The sequence below is a fragment of the Panthera onca genome, chromosome A2 (assembly GCF_046562875.1).
Source record: "Panthera onca isolate mPanOnc1 chromosome A2, mPanOnc1 haplotype 2, whole genome shotgun sequence".
In the NCBI taxonomy this organism is placed as follows: Eukaryota; Metazoa; Chordata; class Mammalia; order Carnivora; family Felidae; genus Panthera; species Panthera onca.
In genome coordinates, this window is record NC_138340.1 from 158,007,916 (window position 1) to 158,031,511 (window position 23,596).

The 23,596-nt window shown below is 40.5% G+C and overlaps 1 protein-coding gene across 13 annotated transcripts in view; it reads right to left on the bottom strand.

Annotated features, from left to right (window-relative positions):
- TPK1 (thiamin pyrophosphokinase 1) overlaps positions 1 to 23,596 on the bottom strand; it is a 350,382-nt gene that overhangs the window by 302,042 nt on the left and 24,744 nt on the right. The window contains exon 1 of one of the 13 annotated variants that reach the window (XM_078438292.2): positions 3,403 to 3,990. The exons of the other annotated variants lie outside the window; for them this stretch is intronic. The gene's annotated coding sequence lies outside the window, so the exon portion shown is untranslated. Of the gene's footprint in view, positions 1 to 3,402; positions 3,991 to 23,596 lie in introns of those variants that run through there. 13 annotated transcript variants of the gene reach the window in all.

Genomic DNA, 23,596 nt, shown 5'->3' on the forward strand with positions numbered 1-23,596 from the left:
GTTCGGAGGCTCCTACAAATGCTTGAAGGTTTACAAGAAAAACAAAACAATGTAACTTGCATAGAGTACTGAGCAGATACTCACTGTAGGTAACTAATAGTCAGGGTTGTTGATTTTTCACATTAATTTATATACTATTCCATATACATGGCAAATTAATCTTAATGCATATTGGATCTAAAACCAGCAGTTAACAAAACACAGCTAACATAAAGCTTCAAGTCAACCTGGTTTTCTTCAAATGTAAATTATATGTATACATGTATATATGTGTATGTATGTATATGTATATGGTGTGTATATGGCATCAAAATGGAGTAGAGCTGTAACAACTTTAAATTGTAAGTAAGAAAATACAAATGGTCTCCAGATAAAAATGGTACACAGCCTAAGATAAAAATTTTCTTTCTAACCAAACTCTACTCAGGCTATCCTGAACTCTTTTTCAACTACACCTGACCTTTAGACTTCCATGTTCATTTCACACCATCCAATTTTACCAAGAACCCTGCTAAGTCGGTGTAAACAGAACTGTCGCCCCTATCCCACACCCTCAGTACCTGATCACCCTCCAGATCAGGTCAGGTCCCTTATGCTCCAGCATCCCCCAGGTGATCTTACCTGCCTTCAGCAAGAATCCTGTCACATCATTTTAGCCAGAATCTTCCTACCCCTGATTCTTCCTCTTGCTAATACCCCATCTAATGATCCCTACCCCTGCTCCATGGCTACAAATTCCCACTAGCCCTTGTTGTGTTGAGAGCTGCATCGAATCTCCCACCATGAGACCCAGTGGGTGATCCCTGTGCCAAGTGCCATGGTCCATCCCTTGAATCAAACCTAACTGTGCTTTAATGAGTGTCACGGAATCATTTTTTTTTTAATAGTCTGAATGTTTCTTTTAACACCGATCAGAGATGAGGAAGAGAGTAAAAATAAGAAATCCTAAAATAGTGGTATGTTTATACACGGGACGACTTCCTTATTTTTCTGCACAGCTTTGTACAGAGGGAGAAGCAAAAAGAGTAGGACACCAAAGATCACGCACAAGAAAACACTGATGTCGGTGGTCCGATTTTTTTATCCTGAAAAAAATGGGGAATACCTACAAAAGATCTTGATAAAACTATGTATAATGGAAGCTCATGTGACAAAGAGTAAATGGCAAACAGACTAAACAGAACAGAAAGAAACTATGTGAAAGCCCATCCCCAGTTAAACATGTTATTTTGCAGCACCATGGGGCAGACCAGGGGGACAAAGAAAATGGGAAATGACAAACCTCTATATTAGGAACCAAGGAGCAACATAAAAGAAACCACAGACCTAATCTTTATCTTTGCTACCAAATAGGAAAGTCTCATGAGGACAAATGAATGGAGTCTGGCCCCAAATAATATAATGGATTCACCTATTATAATTCTTATACACTTTCTCATTAATTTTTGGCTGAGCAAGGTAAAGTAGACCAAGAGGTAATATTGGACTTGTGTTCCATTTTACCGTCCTTAGCTGAACACGGGCTCCCTAATGTCTAGAAGACAACTCTACCTGTAGCACTCAATAAATAAACTCAGTATGTATCTGTAGCTTTTTAAAAGTCAGTTTCTTGGCCTCAATTTTCCCATATATCTGTTTATATAACCATATTTTCTTGTGCTTGGCATTTTTATGAGTTTGACATAAAGGTACTACAGATAGAAACACTGAATCTGTTCTCAAATATACCAGAATCTGGCAGAAGACAGATGACCAACATAAGGTTATGTGAGAAAAATAAAGTAAAAGTTTAAGAATAAACCTAAGATTAGCATGTGTGGACTCAGGGCCAAGATTATACTGAAAATTTTCACCAAAAGAAGTATTAATCTAAAGAATTAAATAACTGCTATCCGTCTCTCAATGTCTGCAATTAAAAATTCTATCTGAATTACAAGATGATTCATTCAAATTTAAAACTTCGCTATTTGAAAGGATTAGAGAAAAGGGGAAAATTCCATGTATCTGAAGCCTATCCGGGGCTCAAACACCCCATTGTTAGCTATGAAAATTCATGTGCCCTTTAAAATGTATTAATTTCTAATCATGAGGCCTGCATTTCAGAAGACTTCCTTCAGGGAAGAATCCATACAGATAAGACTATACAACCATAAAGGAAATCCAGACTGGCCTAAACCAATGAAGGAAATCTTTTACTGCTCAATGAAAAATTAAGAGATACCGGAGGATGAGTAAGAGTATTAAGGAAAAAGAGCAAGGAATCTCAGAATCACCACCTCAAGACAAGAAGCAGAGATCAAAGGAGCGTCTCCTTGAAGACTATCTTCAGAGATACTATGAAGATACTATGGGGATAACAATGGAAGGAAGGGAGGGAGCAAGGGGGGAGAGAGGGGCGGGCAGGGACAAATTATAAGTAATTAAATTCAACACGAGCAGTAAAAAACAGTAATAGTCACTGAAAAAGACTTCATTATACATGTGAAAGATGTAGTAAGGAAACCTCCTAAAATAAAAATTAGAAAGAATAATTACAAGAGAAAAGAGGCGTAAGGAAATCTATTAACAATACACATAATAAAACTAAGAGAAAACACAATTCAATGTTTTCCTCTTGAGGAAAATATTACCAAAAACATGAAATGTAATTCCTTAAACAAAAATGAAGATGTGGGTTTTTTTCCCTTAGAATCTGGTTCTAACGCCTTTTTTGAAAGCCTGTAAATACTCAATTATGTGAGTATCATGTTCAGAATTTTTCAGTCAACTGTGAGACCTGGTTTGCATTTACATTTCATCCATTCTTTCTGCCCGAATTCCATTAAGTAGTTGGCATTTAATACTGAACAGCTACAGTGCCCGTTATTTTTGGTGAAGATATTAGAACGACTAAGACCGTTTTGTTCTTTGAAGACAGAGGTGAAGAAGGTGACCCAGCAGGGATGTCAGAGCTCAAGGTGGGAGGGATACGCCAACCCCACCAGGCTAGCATGAGGGTTAAATGACAAAGGGCAGCAGCACAACGTCCAGCAGAGTACGAAGAACCACAAGGCCGCACCTCGAGGGTGCCTGCCGCGCAATGGACGCCCTGTCCTATTTGAACAAATACCAGCATAAAACCTTACTGAGTAAGGAGAATTATGGTAAGAGACGTTCAAAGGCGTTGGAGAAGTCCAGAAGGCACAGTGAGTAAAAAGGAAACCCCGAGGACAAGGGGTTCCTCAGGGCAAAAGGGAAGGAAAACCTGAACACGCATCAAGCCGACGGAGCACACAGAACTGGCCGGCTCCTTCCTCAGGATCACTTGGACGTAACAATACTGAAGCATATAAATTTAAAGGAGAACAACATCAGCGAGTTAAAACTTTGGCAAGTGAAAAGACGTAAACTAGAGGGGATCACCTTCCAATAAAACAGAAGAGAGCGAGCGAGCTCCTCAGCAGACACGGAGCAGAAGGCGACCGCGCCTGGATGGGTTTTCTGTTGGGAGACGATTCTCCAGGAGTTGCTTCCACCTTCGTCCACCTTGGGGCACGGCACCGACCCCTTCGTTCTGGACCAGCTTTTCAAGGGTATGTGTACAGTCAAGACACTAGGGAGACAGAATGTCCCCCTCTGGAGCTGAGTCGGGGACCTTGCAGGGGGTTTCTCCTAAACGCCATGGTGTCGCCTGCAAGGGTGAAAGTATAAGAGGAGTTGTGTGTGAAATGCTTGTACCTCCCTGTCCCCTGGTGCTAGAGGGGCTTTATCTAGATGAGGAAAAACAGCACGTAAAGGAATTACGATCAAATGTGCAAACTGTTCCCCCTTTCTTTTCCCTGTAGCGGGCCAACTGAAACAAAATCATAGCCTCGGTCAAGGACTTCAAGGAAGCAGTAAGGGAAAGAGCATCTCAATATAATTAACAGCCACACATGGCCAGTGAAAGAGAAGCTGGCAGCTTCGAGTAGAATCAGTGCTGACTGAATTCGGTCGTTGCTCCAGATTACTCCAGCGCTGTGTCTATAACCGAATCCACTTCAGACTGAGGCCATCTGGCTGCTGTCTTGGGCTTTACCAAACATTTCTTTCCTTTCCCACAGGCACCTGAGGTCCAAGAGCAATTTGCATTCAGGGGCAAGGCCTCCAGGTATATCCCTGAGAAAATCTAAACTCCTTAGCCTATTTACTACCGGGGTGGGGGGGGGGGGGTCAGAATTTAGTGTCTTCCAACATCGAAATTTTCACTATCAAGGAGATTCTGTTGGTTGTGAGAAAGTGAAGCCTCATTCTCAACAGCCTGACTGTGGTGCTATCACACCTCTGCCCGCAAAGGCGGCTAATAGACTCTCACAAGATCCAAGGTCTTTCTCTAGTTAACAGTTTTTGGGATTCAGTGCACTGATCCATGCTCAATCTCTCCGGCAGTCAGGGAAATTCACGGGCTCTTCGGTTCCCCTACCACTACCAAAAGAGAGCCCAATACCTCACTGAACTCTGGTGACACTACGTGCCATGCTTGAGCGTTCTACTTGGTACTCTGAGTCAGCTCATCTACAAACCAGGAGCCACGGAGACCAGCCTGAACCAGGAGGCTCTATGGGAAATCACGCAACAGGCTGTGGCACGCGCTGAACCTTTGGGGCCACAGCCCGAAGGACCTTTAGACAACAAGGCTGTGTAACTAAGGGTTTTACCAACTGGAGCAGCCGGCAAGGTAGGGAGCGACATCCAGAGACCTGCCTTGAGGTTTGGGATTCCTCATCTCTGTGCCATGGTTACCAAGTACATCCCTTGTAAAAAGCAGCTATGAGCATGCTGCCGGGCTCTTTGGAAACTAACTGAGTGACCAACAGAAACCTTCTGACTCTTTGGCTTGATATTGCAGTCAAGGACGGCTCAATTTGAACTCCATGACTATCAATGCGGGAAGGGCCCCTAAGTGCCCTGTGACAAACAGAAATGATACACTCAAGAATGAGCCAGACCGGTTCCCAGTTGGCATGTGAGATTTCCATGAGAAAGCGGCAGCTCTCCCTCTGCGGGAAACTCTATTCCTGAGGCCACCACCTGAAGCAAAGTCACTGGCTCATGTTGCTCTCGAATAAGCTGAAACCCAGCGTCCACTGGGCTGCTGCAGCTGTTCAATCTCAGCGCCAACTGTGCAGAAGCAAAGTGGACAAGGTGTCTCTGTTCAGTACTCAAGGCCACTCCCATAGCTCTGGCCAACAGGGCCCTGATGAAGCTGAATATGTTTGTACTGACCCTTGCAGTAATAGCAGTGGGCCTAGCTCAGGCTGGCCTCATCCTGCTGCTTCAAGTATTACTGACAGTGCCCTTGGTTAAACTGCGTAGGACACAAATTGAACTGCTATGGTCTGAGTATTGATCTGATTAATCAGACTAGCTGATAGAGTGGGAAAATTCATGTGAAAATTCGTCAGAAGCCAAGACAATACAGAAGGTAGATTCTGTTGAGAGCTCATTCTCCAAGGGCCTCTCATGTTTCTATATGAGTTTCAAGTGAGATGTCAACTGTTTTTATTCCAGATAAAAGATATCTTTTCAAGGACAGTTTGGCAGACAGGAGATGGTGTCACCTTTGGAGCCAAGCACAGGCATGCTTACTCTCCAGCAAAATAAAGACCTAGTCTCTTTCCAGGGCATTTACTTCTATTATAAAAAGTTTGAGATTCTCAGGTTCTGGGTTCTGGTCTGTAATGTGACCCACAGCACAAACAGGTGTCATCTGACCCATCATCTCATGGGAAATGAGATCTCATAAAATCGCTAATCATCTGATAACTGCTACTGCTGTGAGTAATAAACTGTCCTTCATCTCTGATCTAGAATTCTCATGTCTTTTACCTGTGTCCATGAAAGTGGTGCCGACTGACTTGTTAGCTTCCAAGTAAGGTAAAAACCTAAGGTAGTTAACAATTTATAGCACCAAAAAAAAAAAAAAAAAAGTAAATTATAGTTTTAGGCACAAAAGTGGGTTGCATATACCCATTTACCAAACCCCTAAAAAGTTAAGAAACATGTTATTGAATTTAACAAAACACGCACCGTACCCCACTCTGCTTGGCACCTTCCCCAACTACAAATATCATCAATACTTATAGGCACTAAATTTTATTACTTACATCATGCCATCAGAACTTTATAAATTCCCAACACTGTACTTTTAGCTATGAAATGAACAAGACTAAAACTATACAGGGCGGAGGAACACTAGAAAACGACTATAAAGGACAGTTACTTAAAAATTTTTCAGGAATTAATAAAAGCACTGATTGGCATCTAAAATGTTGTCTCTTGGGAATTTGTAGTTGTTTTAATATGAATTTTTCTCAGAATTTACAACTCTAGTTTATGCTGTAAATAATATATCAGCAGAGGATAAATATTATAGAAGTCACATTTTTAAAATGTTTAAGAATACCATAGTTTATAGAAACAGTAAATATGTCAGAAGAATACATATTCAGGCTTATGGGTGGAAAACATATGTCTACGTCAACTAGACTGCAGGAAACGATCACTGATTTTCTTTCCTTCCATAAAACAGTATTAACTATCCTATAAAGCACAAGATACTTTTGTTCACATCATATCCTACCAAGTCAAAATACGTGCATATGAATGTAACCACAGACTATGACTGGGTAAATGACAGTTATCTTTATCATAAATTTCTAACAGCTCATTATAAACAAAATCCAGGAAGAAGATCCAAAATTACATTATTTTAAAGATAGGTCTTCATTCACGATTGAGGACTTTGTACAGGGCTGAGGTAGGGGGCTGCTGGAGGGTAATAACTTTTATACTCTAAATAAAAATGGTGTTCACATTCTTTTTTTTTTTTCTAACACAAAGGCAACAAAAACAATACTGAAGTAAATCCCAGACATTCTATCATTTCATCTGTAAATATTTCAGCGTGCATTTCTAAAAGAGGTTTTTTAAAAAAGACACCCACCTTAACACAGTCGCATCCAAAAATAAAAACAAAAGGAACAATGATCGCTTATTATCAATTACACTGTGTTCAAATCTCCTTTTGTATCAAAAACCAAAATTCCTTTTATACTTGATTCATTCCAGGGAAAATTTAGAAAAGGTCCACACCCTTGTCTGTTTTAATCCAGGTTTCCCTTCCATCTCTTTTGTTCTCCCAGCAATTTATTTGCTGAAAGAAATAGGTTGTTTATCCCATGCTCTATAATTTGCTGATTGTATCTAATGTTATCACATAGAATACTCCTCTATCACCCAAATTTCTTGTAATCTGGTAGTCTCTGTCAGTTAATTTTCTGCTCGCCCCCCCATCCCCAAATCTACTACTAGTCTTTCCTGCTCTATGACAGTGCAGCTGAACATGGCACTTATTTCTCCCTTGCCAACTGGCCCAATGTTAGGCTTCATCAATAAAGGTTATACCCCATGTATATTTTTCGTGCTTATCTTTAAGTTTCTAAGTGATATGTCTACATAAAATATAAAGCTAACATTTGCCTACCTCCAAAGCAAATTCTGGGAATCTAATAATACCTTAACTATCCAATCCCTTCTTTAGACTTGACTATTCTTGGTTGCTATTTTAGTTAACTTTTTTAAAGTCACAAATAACACTTCATCAGAGGACCAGCAGCTACCACTTCCCTTTGGACAGCCTTCCCCAGAGGTGATGGCATTAGTAGCAGGTGGGACCTTTGGGAGGTGATTAGGTCATGAAGGTAGAGCTCTCATAAATGGGATCCAAGCCTTAGAGATGAGACCCCACTTCCACCAAGTGAGGACAGAGAGAAGGCGCCAGCTATGAGCTAGAAAGGGGGCCCTTATCAGAAGGTGACCATGTTGGCACCTTGACCTTGGACTTCTCCGCCTGTAGAACTGAGAGAAATAAATTTCTATTGCTCGTAAGTTACCCAGCCTGTGCTACTGTGTTACAGTAGCCCAAATGGACTCGGGTCTCTTTCCTTTTGGTATGGTCACCATCTACATCCATTATTTTGTTAGGAGTCGAAATTCTAATTCTATTGCTATTTAATTCTATCACTGCTTATTAGGAGTTGGTGAGATTCTAACTGTATCATTACTCTTTTACTTAATACATGGAATACAAACTTCCTCATACAGATTATTGGTTTACCCCGATGTTCAGTTTGCTTAAGTATGGGAGAATAAACATTTGACTTTTTCCCCCATCTACCAGAAAAATAAGATTTCTAAAAACAACAAAATTCCTAGACAAGAAAGAACAAAGAAAGTCATATTTGACACCAAAAGCGTGATCCTTGACAAGAAAAACTGGTAAGGACCTTGTCAAAATTGAGAACCTTTGCTCCACCCATGACCCTGTTAAGAGTAAGAAGAGACAAGCTACAGACTGGCAGTAAGTATTTGAAAACCACGTATCTTACACTAAGCATTTGTATCTGAAGCATAGAAAGAACTCTCAAAATTCAACAATTAAAAAAAAAACACCACAATCCAATTAGAAACTGGGCAAAAAAACAGACATTTCACTGAAAGACATACAGACAGAAGTACGTGAATAGATGTTCACCTCGAGCTATTAGGGAAATGCAAATTAAAACCACAATGATTATCATTACACACTTACCCGAATGTCTAGAATACAAAGAGTGACCATACCAAATGTTTGGGGAGCTGCAGAGACAGTGGATCGCTCATACACTGCTAGTGAGAAAGTCAACTCCCAAAGAGTACATCAGTTTCTTAAAAAACTAAACATGCTTAGTTTTACCATAATCCAGCAATTACACTCCCGGGCAACTGTTATCCCAGAGAAATGAAGACCCGACCACACAAAAAGCAGAACGTGGATGTGTACAGCAGCTTTATTTAAAACAGCCCCAAACCAGAAACAACCTAAATGGCCTTCATTGAGTAAATGGTTAAAAAACAGTTACATTTCTACCATGGTAATATGCTGCAGTAAAAGGGAATTAACTCTTGATATCCTCAACAACTCAAGTGGATCTCAAGGGAATTATGCTGGGGGGGAGGGGGGGGAAGAATTTCAAAAGGTTACATGTGGTATTATACCATTTAAACAAAATTCTATAGGTAAAATTATAGCAACAGTGAACAGATGAGTAGATGCCAGGAGTCAGTCTGGAAGGGAGAGAGACAGAGGAGTAGGTGAGGCTCTAAGGAGGTGGCATGAGGGTGCCCGTGGCGACTGAACAGTTCCATATCTTGAATTTGGTGACAGTTACAGGTAAGAGAAAACTGCGTAGACTTAAATACATGCCGACATGCACACACATGCACACAAGAGTACATGTAAGACTGGTGAAATGTGCATGAGCTTCCTGGAAAGTACTAATGTAAAAACAGTATTAAAACTAGGATATAGACACATACTATACTTACCCAAGATGTTACCAGGAGGGTAAACTGGGTTCGGTGTACGTAGGACTTCCTTATATATCTTCTTTGCAACTTCTATGTCTATACTTATTTCGAAGTAAAAAACTAAAATACACATTCACACGTTCACACATTCACACAAAAACACCCAGCCAACCAGGGCATCATCCAGTAATCCCCAGAGGAAACAGCTGCATTTGTGTTCTCTGGCTGCATGGATTTAGAAGGCGGAGAAACGATGAAATGTGGTTCTCATAAATCCTAAAATTTTATACCATCTCCACCCCACACCTCGAGGGCAGAAAGTTTTCTGTTTCCCTCACAGAGCTTTGCACTCAGCAGATGATCAACACTTCCTAACAAAATGGCTAAGAACCAGATCCAACACCCAGTGCTTTCCTGCTTTCCTAAAATATTTCTGCCAGCTCCCGTGTCTGTCACGGCCCTGCGGCTCACTGAACCTCAGTTACAATGAACTATTTTACAAAAATGTCTCCTTTCAACAAGCACTTCTATTCTCAGTAAACAAAACATTTTGTGTGCAATGCAGTTTTACTCCTCTGGGGAACACCCAAAAAAATGTCTTATTGCCTCAGAATATCTACAAATTCTTTGAATTTTTTAAAATATAGAAATTCTAAAGTTTAGATGAGGTTTCCAGTTTAAGGTATATAGTTAGACCGTAAGCCCTTACCTACCCTCCCCCTAGCCCAACAGCAAGAAACAGTTGATGAGGTGTTTTAACCAAGATATAGAGAATCATATTCATGCTTTAGTTCTCCTTTATCCAGCCGACTCTTGGTGTTTGGCTAATTTTATTGCAGACCCACGAAGAAACATCCAGGAAGTATCTGTACCACCTGAACCTGTCCTGCACAACGAGGACGAGATCTTTACTGGAAGACGCCAGTCAACTCACCATCACAAAGTGCCAGGTACTGTTAGAGCAGATTGGATCTGGGCCCACCTTACTAAGTGGAAAAAAAGTACACTTAAATTTGAGTTTCGTGTTTTTGTACACATCGCACATAAACCAGAGCATCTGAGAGAAAGAGATCCGACCCAAAACAGGTTACCTCCTTCCCCCCAGGAAATTTTAAAAAGCTCATTCTACTGCAATGGGGAAGCAGAAGGGTGTGAATAATTGTTATTGGAACTGGCATTACCGGAGCCCTAACTGTTCTAAGTGCTTTAATGGGCACACAGCACCGCAGGTAAGCACTCCTTCTGTTTCCTGTTGTTAGGATGCGCCAACTGAAGAGGTCTGAAGAGGTCAGGTCAGTTGGCCAGAATCAGAACTAGCAGTGCGGACTCCGGCCCCAGCATGTCCCCCTCCTGCACGGCACCGTACCAAATCCTGCACATTCTTAATGGACTCAATGCTTGGGAGGACCCAGACTCAAAGAGCTTTTCTTCCAATTATTACAACAGCAGAGCTGCAAAACTTGGGGGCATCTTAAATACTTTTGAATTATACACGGAGGTTAAGTTATTCGGTGACTAATGGGAATAACTAACCTCAAACCAAATGAAAAAATATTCAGTCACTGACATGCTTCTCAGGGACAGAGAGACGGTCTGCCCAATAGGGGTGAGGGGACACAGGTCCACACAAGGTCCACACTCTCCTACGGACTAGTTACTTCACTTCTCTCCCCTCCAACCTCCTTCTCACTCTCACCTTATAACCCTTCGTCCCTCTTCAGCCATAAAAGTGAGTCCATTAACTTCCACAAAGTCACACAAAAACATCTGCCCACTTACACTGTCACTGCTCTCCTTCCTACGCAATAACTGTTCAGCTTCTCCACCCGACTCCTTCTGTACCCCAGCCCCATTCCCTCTAGTAGCAGAGCTCATTATGAGACCTAACCTCTTCTATACTTCTTCCCTCTTTTCTCCTACATAACCATTCCCATCAGCTCACTTAAAAGCATGGAGAATTAACAGCATTACCACACACACACACACACACACACACCCCCTCATGCTTCCCCAGGCTACCTCTCCATTTCTCTGGTCGACATTAATGCAGAATGCCTCAAAAAAAATTTTTTTTGAGAATTCTAATGTTTTCTCCAATTCCTTGATATCCCATTCTCTCTAAACCCGTGACACAATCAGGCCTTCGCTCCCACCCAATGAAAACGCTCACAGAACAGTCAGCAGGGACTCCACACTGCTCAATCTAGAGACCTATAGAGGTCTCCACAGCCCTCTCTACACACAGAGCAACAGGATTTGGGTCCTGGTGACATGGGATGCATCCAACACGTACAGACTGACCAGGCTAAACACTTTTCTGGTTCTGGTTATTAACCTTCAATAAAGTTTCTATTTGTTTTGTTTTGTTGTTTTTAATAGTGAGTAGGTACAAATTCAAAAATTAATACTTAAATGTAAAAGGTTCATCTGGCTTATTTAAAAAAGATTGGCAAACTTCCTCTAGTTTTGAGCAAACATCGGTAGGTTGAACAAGTCAATAAAGGGTACCTAGAGTAACTGATATACTTTAAAACATGAGCAATTTGTTCTTGCTGATAAGTTAGACAGATGCTCTGAATTACATTTCATGCTATTTTCACAAACAGCTCATTTCCTGCTGTCAGTGCTAAAGCTACCAGAACTACATAGCATTAACTTCATCTCCTTTTATCTTTCAAAAAAGGTATCTATTACTTGCCTGCAGTTAGCTTTGGACATATCCACAGATATCCTCCCTCTTCAAAATATGACTGGCTAGAGTATTAATTTCACAACAAGTACCCTAAAATTACTAAACATGGGGCTGAAGAAAAAATGCCATTTTCCCTTCATTACAAGTTTTAATGTATTCTTCATTTTCCACATTTTAATAATTCATAATATATTTCTAAGGGGGGAAAAAAACCACATAATTGTATCAGTCTTTTTGATCGCAAAAACCAATTTACATTTTTACCTCTACTAATCAGCATGATGCAAATTTAACATAACTTAATGTAACATAACTCAATTCTAATAAAAATGAAAAACAACAGACTTTTAAAACTCATTTTTCAAGAATAAGATTATTCCACTATAACTACCATGAAGGAAATATGTCTAAAGTAATTCCAAAAACATACATGTTTGTATACACTAACTGTCAGTAATTCCAATCTGACATCATAAAATTCAAGGACTAGGTAACCACACAGATTGTTTCCTCAACAAGGTGAGCAAGTTCATACTTCTGTGTTTGTTAGTAAACAACCAATTAAATTTATGAAAGGTTGTTTTTAAAGTGAAATTTTATAGTAGTAATGAAAATTCTGAGTATAAAAGAAAAATGGTTAGCTGCTCTTTACTCTTGTGGTTACAACATTCTATTAAAATAATTCATGCTCCTGCAATTTGAGCCTCATTTCTGTGTTCTTTAGTTACATATGTAACTAAAGTTCAAATAGATCCACACAAATACATATAAACATCACTGGGGCTCCAAATGCAAATATTTTCACAGCAAATTATACTCATTCCTCTCTATGTACCCTGCAGTAGCAATGGAAACGTACTTTATTTTTGGCCTGTATATTACCATTAAGTTTCATAATTATATAAAAATTTCAAAAAATATTTTGAATCCTGAAGTCACTGAAAAACTCCAGCCTTACATGCAACTTCTATTAAGTCTTTTCCTTTATTTTTTTTTACATTAAAAAAATGTTTATTTATTTTGAGAGAGAGAAAGAAAGAGCACAAGCAGGGGAGGGCAGAGAGAGGAGAGAAAGAATCCCAAGGAGGCTCCGTGCTGTCAGCACAGAGCCCAACACGGGGCTTGATCCCATGAACCATGAGATCATGGCCTAAGCAGAAATCAAGAGTCGGATGTTTAACTGACTGAGCCACCCAGCTGCCCCAAATCTTTTCCTTTAATCATAGATCTCTGTAGACAATTTCATAGACTCTGTAAACATTTTTTTGTATACTCCTGCTCTCCAGGAGGCTTATTCAAAGGTTGAGTAACCAATGCCAAGATGATCTGCTATGTCTGTAACTTTATTGAATGAAAACTCCACCACTTTTTCACTAGAAAATCCTTTCTTCAAGCTGTTAGCTACTTCTTACTATTCACTGAGAGCAGAGGCCCTGAGTGACCGAGGATCAACTGAGCCCTTAGTTTACCACAAACTTTGTTATACTTCTCATCCTCTGATTTCTTCATCACCCAAGCCAAGCTCCTCAGCATCCCCAACTGCCTCCTTTGACCAGAGACCAGGCAGTGCACCCTACAGAGGTGGACCACAGCCACAGGCTCCTGGGTTCAAATGAACATATCTAATCCAGCTACCCACCCAGTATGGCTCTATAGTTTCTCCCAACAAGAGACCATGAAGATTATACTTGAACACCTCAAGAACGCTCAGAAGAAGTATAAAAGTAGAAAGTAAAGACAGAGAAGTATCTGTCCTACAAGGATAAAAATGTGCATGGCAAAATCTAGACAATGGAAATGCCAAATCAGAACTTAGGGGACCATTTCAATGCTGTATCATCCAGAACCTAGCCAAAAATTACAGTCAGAATAAACTAGAACTGTAGCTGTCTAATCACTGTTAAACTGTGCTAAAGCTTCCTGGATGGCATTCACATCCCAAGATGGTTATTTCTCTCTATAACAAAGAAATCTTGTACTCTTAGGGCTAACCAGACCATTGCCCAAGCAATCTCAGACAGAGCAAAGTCTGAGGAAAGAAGAGATTTTTTTTTTTTTTTTTTGAAGGTTACAGCTTTGGAAGAAACTCCACTCCACTGCTCTTCAGGAAAGTAGAAACCTGAGAGAGAAAAAAATCACAAAACCTTTAACTGCAGAGTAACTCAGCTTATTCTGTCATCCCTTAGAAACTATGTACGGGAACTTTCAATAAAAATACAAAAACTTTAAAACTTTGGCACGTGCAAACTATCAGATCAGCTGCCTAGGTTTCAAGCTTGCATAAAGACTGAATACACCTGAAATTACAAGTGTAGGACCATAATAGCTACAGCCCACAAAAATTATCTGCATCATTCTACCACTTGTCTGACAGTGTTGCCGTTAAAAAAAAGAATTACTTTTCAACCTTCACTGAAAATTTAGCCTGCTATCGCTACGTGGGATTCTGACACGAGGGGAAAGAACAGCTCTTCTGAAAATTAGTTCTTATTTTAAAGGCGTAAGATACTGAACACAGATAAAAGAAATTAATTTTCAGAGAAAAAGCCATCAATATATTCCAAGCTTCTTCAAGAACACTCAGATTTCAGTTTCATATTACAATTAGCTTTCCAATTCAAAGTTACAATTGCTCACGCACAAGGACTATGTGAAAAAAGAAAACTAAAATATTTTAACATAGCCTAAGATTTATTGAGCAAATGGAGCTTCAATACATGAAATGAGGCTCAAAGAAGAAAAATGAGTTGGACTATACCACACGGGCAGCAAGCATTCATTGAAGGGTTTAAGGGTCCCGATATGGAAAAGCCTCCGTTTCCAGAGCTGAAGGCAGCTGAAGCAGCAGGGGACCTTTCCTCCACTGCCTTCAAACCTGCCACCAGGGCCACTCCCAGAGTCCTCAGCTCATGTCCTGCCAGAATTTCAGAAGCTAGAAACAACATCTCATTACTACAATGATGACAATTCTGCTACATTGATGCATTGAGTGGGCTTTTAAACTCTAGTCTGAGACGGTGACCAACATTACAACTTCTTTTCCATGGAAAAAATACACTGAGTTCAAAACTCTGAACAAGCATCAGTTCTCTACACGAATTTAATGTTATTGTTAATTAAAGCTAATCAGCTAAATAACATTCTTTTACAAGGTAAAATCTGACACTCTACAGGATCATCCTTACGCCGTTAATTTTTACGAAACCAAGCCAAATATCCTTAGTTATGCATAAAACCCAAACACTGACAAAAATTCACAATAACTATATCCAGTAACTTTACAAAATGCTCACAACCCACGGCCCCTGCTTGCCCTTATGCTATTCTCTGGCAGGATAAAGCATTTAGCAACAAATTACCATGCGATCCTATTTGATAACATCGCAGTAATTAGTTTTGGATGGGGTTTCTATGTTTTCAAATACTGTCTGGTTTTATCAAAAACAGAGTGAACATATTGGGATACATAATTTATTGACAGACTCCTACATAAAAAAGCCTGTCTATTCATAAAAGACTCTGATGAGGCAGGACTAAAACAGAGCAGATGGCTGTTTAGACAAAAGGACAATTTAGATTTCTACTTTTTGAGACCTTGTTACATGCCTACATTTTACATGCATGTGTTATATGTATGTCATATACACATTTGTTATGTTTATCTCATACACATAATTCTCAAAATCATATGCTGTAAATTATATACCTGTGTGACACACACCTCTTTCCACTTCAGAAATCTGTATGAGTTTCCCCTTACTTCCTAGATTTCTCTAAGTCCTTAAAGATCAAGAACAGATTACAAAGAGGCCTGAAAGACAGTAAGAGGGAAAAAAATAGTAAACATTTGAAAGCGGAGAGGAGGGAAATGGGAAAAGGACAGGAACCTACAATCACTCAGTTTTTGGTTTAATAATACTACTTGCTGTAACTGATCGTAAGACAAGGTGGCAGCTGCAGTTCTTTTAAGTCCCGTCATTAAACCAATGAAATAATCTTTACAGCTTTTCTGAAATCCCATTTTGTACTGTACATTTTTAAATGTTTATTTTTGAGAGAGAGAGAGAGCACACAGGGGAGGGGCAGAGAGAGAGAGAGAGAGAGAGAGAGAGAGACATAGAATCTAAAGCAGGTTCCGTGCTGTCAGTGCAGATCCCAATGCGGGGCTTGAACTCAAGAACTATGAGATCATGACCTGAGGAAAAAAATCAAGAATTGGATGCTTAACTGACTGAGCCACCCACGCACCATAGTCTACATTTTAAGAGAACTCTTTAACAGATACACGTTTGATGAACTCAAACCAGCAATTACTCCTTACAGGACCCACTGAATTTTGTTACCTGGCCAATCCTCCCAAGAGATACGTTAAAACCTGATTGTTTCCAGTAGACCTAGAACACACACTAATGAATATATTTACAATTTTATTATACTTAGCATGTTTCTTAAATAACATATGTAACATAATATAAACTAATATACTCTGGATTTTTTCAATAAACTGGCTATTTATACCACATTACCCAGATGCTATCTAATGGAGATGTTTTTAATTGAGCTAGAATGATATTGCGTCCACAGACATTTTTCTTTAAGTTATGGCACACGTAAGAAATAGAAGTTAGAGTAAATATAACTACTATTGTTTTAAAAACACTTAACTATGTAATCATTATCTTTTCCTGCAAGGCTTTCCAATCCAATACGTTTCTATTTACAGTACTACCCAAACTAGCTGTTCCATTAATGGTAAGGTATCTACTGGGCTCCAATGCACTTTTTTTTTTTTTAATTTGGCTACCTATATGTAACCAGTAGACAATCGTTCCCAATTTTTCTCAAACTCAGCCTCTTCCAGAAAACAGAATAATTTTATCACTGTAAGAGATTTAATGCATTATCCTCCCACCATTCTGCAAGAATACTACAGTACTAGTAAAACTATCTTTAAAGTAAGAAAAAGTAGGGTACCTAATTATTTCAAAACAATTGGTGAATGGGATCAGGCTGGCAATACAACAGGTACTATTTTTATACTTGCTAGAACGTAACTTTGCATGCGTATCAAAGGTGACTTTTAAAAATTCTTATTTATGTTTAACAGTTTTAATGTCAGTAAAATATACAAAGAAGTTTAAATACTGTGTTACTGTATTAGTTCACCTCTCTGGCAAACTGATAGTCGAATCAAAATTATCTACAATACTTCTTAGCAACTGTAGAAGTCCAAAAATGCGGGAATTCAGATACACACATATACATCCACTTACCTCAAAAAAAAAAAAAAAAAAAAAAAAAAAAAAAGCCATAATTCCTTCATCTATTATCTACTTCCCTATTTTTCTTCACTTTCTCCTACCTTTGACAAAATCTAACAACTCTTTGATTTGTTAAAAGAGCACATTAAAAGTCAAATAGCACTTTGGAAAACAGTATTTGGACTAGATACTGTAAGGCTCCAGACAAGAACGATGTGCAACTTCCGTGCTCCGGGAAGTGAATCTGTTTCTCACAGGGTTATGGGTCAGCAAGGCTGAGGTACATTATACATACACTAGGGTTGAACAAACAAGTCAACAATCCTGTGGATAACGAGAACCAGGTTCTTCACTGTCGAAGAAATCCCAAATATGGAACACAGGAAGGCTGGAATGAACCCTGTGACGTTGGGCTGAATCTGAGGTGCTGAGCATGAACTCACAATGTTCTGATGCGTCCACACAGAGACATACAGACACGAACAGAGCTGTAAGCAGGTAGGAGTTACTGCACTTACTCCCCTGGCTCCTCACGCTCAGAGAGCCTTGACGAAACTCCTACAACAGTAGAAGTACAGGAAGCTCCAAAACCTTGACTCCTGAAGACCATTCTCCAATAAAAGGACCCAGAGCTCCTTAAGTGGGTTGATTCCAGGGCCGGGGCAGGGAAAATGCAAGACAAGCCTAGAGCATCCTGTGGTGCCAGAAATTAAGAGTGCTCCAAAAGGATGGAGATATGTCAAACGAGCTTAGGAATCGATCTAAGCTCCATGGTCAAAGCTATTGCAATTTAGGAAACAAAACAAACAATACTGCTGGATTCTAACCCATAAAATAGAACATACACAAGTTCATATTGATATAAATAACTGTAAAAGGGAACAGAAATCACCAGTAGAACACCACAGAACTGTTGCAGACAAAAACTCACCAATGCATGCAAAACTAGTGAGCCAAAGCCTAAACAGTATTTTCATAAAAGTATCTACCTGAAAACATTTATTAACTGAAAAGGAAAAAACAAAACTTTTTAGTAGAAAAACCTGGGAGAAACTGCTTTACTCAAGTGTGAACAAGGTTCACAGCGCCAGTAATAAGATACACTGCCCGACGCGAGGCATGGAGAAGGGCACATCATTTCTGTCGGACGCTTGCCAAAAAAACGCATTACCTAAACCTAGTTATGAGAAAACATCAGACAAGGGCAAATCAAGGGACCTTCTACAAAATAACTAGCCATTACTCTACAAAAGTATCCAGGCTATGAAAGGCTTGGAAAGATGGAGACATGACAAGTGAATGCAGTGTGGGATCCAGGAGGAGACTCTGGAACAAAAATGGGTATTGGTAGAAAAACTGATAGAAACCAAATAAAGTTTGTAGTATAGTAAATAGTATCGTGTTGTGCCAATGTTAATTTTCAGTTTCCTGTTTAAGGCAAATTTTAGCAATAGTAGACGCTGAATGAAAGGCATATGGGAACGCTATGTTTGCAACTCTGGAAAAGTCCAGTGTTACCTCAAAATATGGTTGCAATTCAAAAGGAAGATACTTCATAGCAAAATTCATTACGTGCAGAAGGAAGTGGAATAAAATGTAGCCACTATGGAGCTGCTGCAGGAGATTATGTATAATGTACAGGTATACATATATACCAGTGAGCCTATCACATTGATGGTCCCCAATGAAACACACCTGGTATTCAAGCCCTCGGACATCTGACTCTGAGCTGAGTCAGGTGATTGCTCCTGCCAAAGTGACATTAACAAGTACCACACAAGCAGGGTGTTGACAGGTGCTTCTATGATGGTGCTTGCTCTCCCGGGATGCACTTTCCTGGGGTTCTTAGAGACGCCCAGGTGCCACAGTGGAGAAACCATGTGGGAAGAGACACTCAGCCGGGCCCTTTCCAGCCATTTCACTATATGCTTTCCATTACATGCACCTCATGTAGAGGTGAAGAAGCCACTTGTGTCCAAGGAAGGGGCAGTAATTAGAGAATGACCCCCCTCAGCCCAAATTGCAGGACTGTCAGGAAAAAGAAAATTATTATGGCCTTAAGACACTAAGCTGATGGTTAAAAAATACAATGGAAGATACAACAGTGAGTTATTTGTAAAAGGCTTAAGTGTGTGTAAGATGCTCTGCTGAAAAGAAGGAAGACATAGAAACATGGCAGACTAAACTTATACAAAGGCCTCTTACTATACACACCTCAAAATGCTGGATGAAACAGATTAAGTAAATAAGACTGCTCTAGCTGTAGCTTGGCCTTACAAGAGAGGCAAATTCTCAAACGTGGGTGTTGGCGGGGGTGGGTATTGGTGGGTAACGTGAGGAAACTGAACGCCAGAACAGCAAACTCATGATGCTGTTAGCAAAGGGTCAAGATAAGGAGTAGACGAAGTCCGGCCAGAGGCTGGGCCTTATTAGGCGCTTCTTAGCCTGGGTTTTGACACCAATGCAAGGATGGGAAAAGAAACCACGGCACACGCAAAGCAGGCGTGTGGAGCTGAGTCAACTTAATGGCCTCATCCTCCAAATACATGTAGTTGAACACTTAGCATAGGAGATATAAAGATGAACAACTCGTGTCACTGAGCTCCAGGAATTCAGACAAGTGTACAGATCAGCTACAGTCGCACTCAGTGAGTGATACTGTCCTGTAATCTTTGACCTACTTCCCTGATCTGAGGACCCTGCCCCTCATCAGCTTTTGAGCTAGACAATCCTTTGAGACAAAAGAGATCAGAGAAAGTGGTCGCCAATACCAAGGACTGGAATTCAGTAGGTGTCTTATACTTAAGATGCTCTGGAATGGGTAGAAAGCAGAGAAATGTCAACTCCCAGATCCAAAAAGCTAGACTTCTTGAGAATTATAAAAAGGCCTTTGAGGAAGAGCAGTATTGGGCCCCTTCACCGGATAAAAGATGACAAGCACATCCCGGAAGCCAGAGACTTCGATCCTCAGGACAAGCAAGATTACAAGGATTTCAAATCCTGATTAGAGGACCGTAGCTCCTACAAATCACCCTACGCTCGACTTCGTCAGCTGTCTCCCCAACATCTGCCCCACCCAACCTGCTTCCTTCTGTCAATACGACCTCCACTTATGTGCGTGGCAGTACGTCCCTGTGACTATCTCTGGTGACAAGTCGTGGCTGGGCTAAACCAGTCATGGTAACATGACTCCATGTGGTTGGTGTCTGGAACTGGCCATGTGACTAGTTTTGGTAATAGGACATAAAACAAAAAGGTCAATTGCATGAATCTTCTGGAAAAGCTTTTTCTTTTTGGATACAGAAGCATGAACAAGGCTGGCTGCCACCTTTTAAAATCCCTCCATCCTTTTCTTTCTGCTTGGAATGCACCCTTAATACTTAGAGCTGCCAAAATTCATTCTGCCTCTGGGAGACTAACAAGCATGAAGCCAACAGCCAGTAAGTAAAAATGGAACAGCACAGGGGTGCCCAAGGGGCTCAACTGGTTAAGCGTCTGACTTTGGCTCGGGTCATGATCTCATGGTTCGTGGGTTCAGGTCCCACACTGGGCTCTGTGCTGACAGCTTGGACCCTGGAGCCTGCCTCTGATTCTGTGTCTCTCCCTCCCTCCCTCCCTCTCTGCCCCTCCCCCACTCATGCTCTGTCTCTCTCAAAAAATAAGTAAAGGTTTAAAAGAGCATCTGACTTCAGCTCAGGTCATGATCTCATGGTTTGTAGGTTCAGGCCCCACGTCGGGCTCTGTGCCGACAGCTCAGAGCCTGAAGCCTGCTTTGGATTCTGTGTCTCCCTCTCCCTTTGCCCCTTTCCCCACTCGCACTCTCTTTCTCTCAAAAATAAATAACAAAACATTTAAAAAATAAATAAAAATTTGTTTAATTCAATTAAAAAAAAAAAAAAGGATGGACAAGCACAAACAGGTCTCAGTCCCTATCAAGAAAATTCAGCAGCTGCACCAGCTTTCAACCACCCAAATCCAAGACCTCTTGTTATTTAAAAAAATCATTTAATCTACCGTGGGATTAGTGTTTCTATTACTTATCTCCAAATACACTCCTAACTGATATACTCTTTCCCAACTAAGGACACTGGTGGTCTCACCAACTAGGATGAGACCAAATTTAAAATGATCCTAGAGAGAAGAGATATGGAGGTGGGAAAGCCATCAAGCAGTATCAGGCATTCCACATGTATACGTACAGAATCACCATTGCACAGGGCCTATGTACCAGGCTTTGCAGCCAGACTGCCTAGGTCTAAACCATGACTCTCCCACTTACTAGATATGTGACCTCGGCAAGACAGCCAAGGTACCTCTGTACGTCAGTATTCTCAACTCTAAAATGGAAGTAACAATACATTCCTCTTAAGAACCACACAAGGTGGGGCGCCTGGGTGGCTCAGTCTGTTAAGCGTCCAACTTCGGCTCAGGTCATGATCTCGCGGTTTGTGGGTCCGAGCCCCGCGTCGGGCTCTGTGCTGACAGCTCAGAGCCTGGAGCCTGTTTCAGATTCTGTGTCTCCCTCTCTCTGACCCTCCCCCATTCATGCTTTGTCTCTCTCTGTCTCAAAAATAAATAAACGTTAAAAAAAAAAAAAAAAAGAACCAAACAAGGTAACACATGTGAAACTCACGGAACAGCTCCTCACATACAACAAGCTCCCAGCAAATATGCATAATCATCATCATCTTCACATCAATGACACAAACACAAATAGCTATTATGCCAACACAAACAGATAGAGAGGAGTACGGTTTAGTTGATGCAGCTCACACACAGCTCCAACAGTGTGGTACAAGTGAGCAGAAAATTCCTCCCTGAACTCAACCATCTTTAAAGCTCTCATCTCAACTGAGCAGTTCTTCTGTGTCTGTTAATAGCTGCATCAGCAGTTCTAGTGTAGATTCCATAAAAATGATTCAATTTCCTAACAAGGAAATTGCCTAAACATAGGCCATTTACACCTCAAAAAGCAGTTGAAGGGCAAAAGTATAATGTCAGATTGTACCTCAAGTATTGTTCTTACCTGACGGGTGGAAACAATAACTCATCTCCTAACAGTAATAGAAAGGGTGAATTGATGATCGATTTCAAGTATACAATACTTCAATATGCATAATCCTTTCTTAGTTATCTAATATCACAGCCCAATGCACATTTCAGCTGAATTACTGGTTTCTATGAATGACATTAGGATGAGCTGGCATGCATATGGGCTCCCTTCACATGAGACTTTTTCATCCAGAGGAATTACTGAAGGCAAATCCTAACAGTCACAGAAGCAGGTAACACTAATTCAGTTGAGTCATTAATAGGCAAAGAAAACTTTCAACAACTAATTGTTCCTATGATAATAGTAATTTGGATCAAGAAAGAGAAAACAAATTAAAAAGGTAAACTATTCTATAGTTTTGAATAAAAAGTAAACACGATTTCCATTAGGCTTCTCATCCCCAAAGTAGTCTGGTTATAAATTTTACCTAAAAGCCTCAGGCACTAGATACCTCATCATCACCTCACTTTCCCCCGGTCAGGTTCTGTTCCTAATGTTCCTACATCAGTGATCCTAGCCCTTCCATTCTATCACAGATAAATCAGCTTCTTTTGCTTTCCATTCCTTGGATATCCCAATCCCAAATGCATCCCATCCTATTTCCAAATTTCAGTTATAATTTTAAAAACCTTAAAATTTGGGGGAAAAAGACATTTTCAGAATTAACTGCAACACTCTAGTGCAGGAAACAGAAAGTCATTCTCCATAGTCAACAGGTAATACCTAACACACAGGGATCAAGCATACATAACTTAAAACGTGTAAAATTCGTGGGCTCCTGGGAAGATGGCAGAGTTAAGAGAATCCTAAGGTTACCTTGTCCCACGACAGCCCCATCAGTCCTGAAAAGTCCTCCAAGACTAGCAGAACAGACTTTCCAGCTAACCGGAGAGAGGAAACATGGCAAACCAGGTAAGGACGGAGAAACAATCGGGAACCAAACTTCTGGCAGACTCAGTACGAATGGGGGGGGACACCACAGGCACAGAGAAGGCAGAGGAGCAGACCCCACACCAGGCACCCAAGACACAGGGGACAGACCTGCATTGAGGGACAAATGCCCATACCACTCGGCTTTGAAAACCAGCAGGGCTTAACTTCCATGAGTTTTTATAACCAGCAGGACTTAACACCAGGTACTTCAAAAATTACTGGGCTCAGCTATAGGAGAGCCGGAGGGCAACAGAAAACTACATTCCCACCCTTAAAGAAACAGTGTAA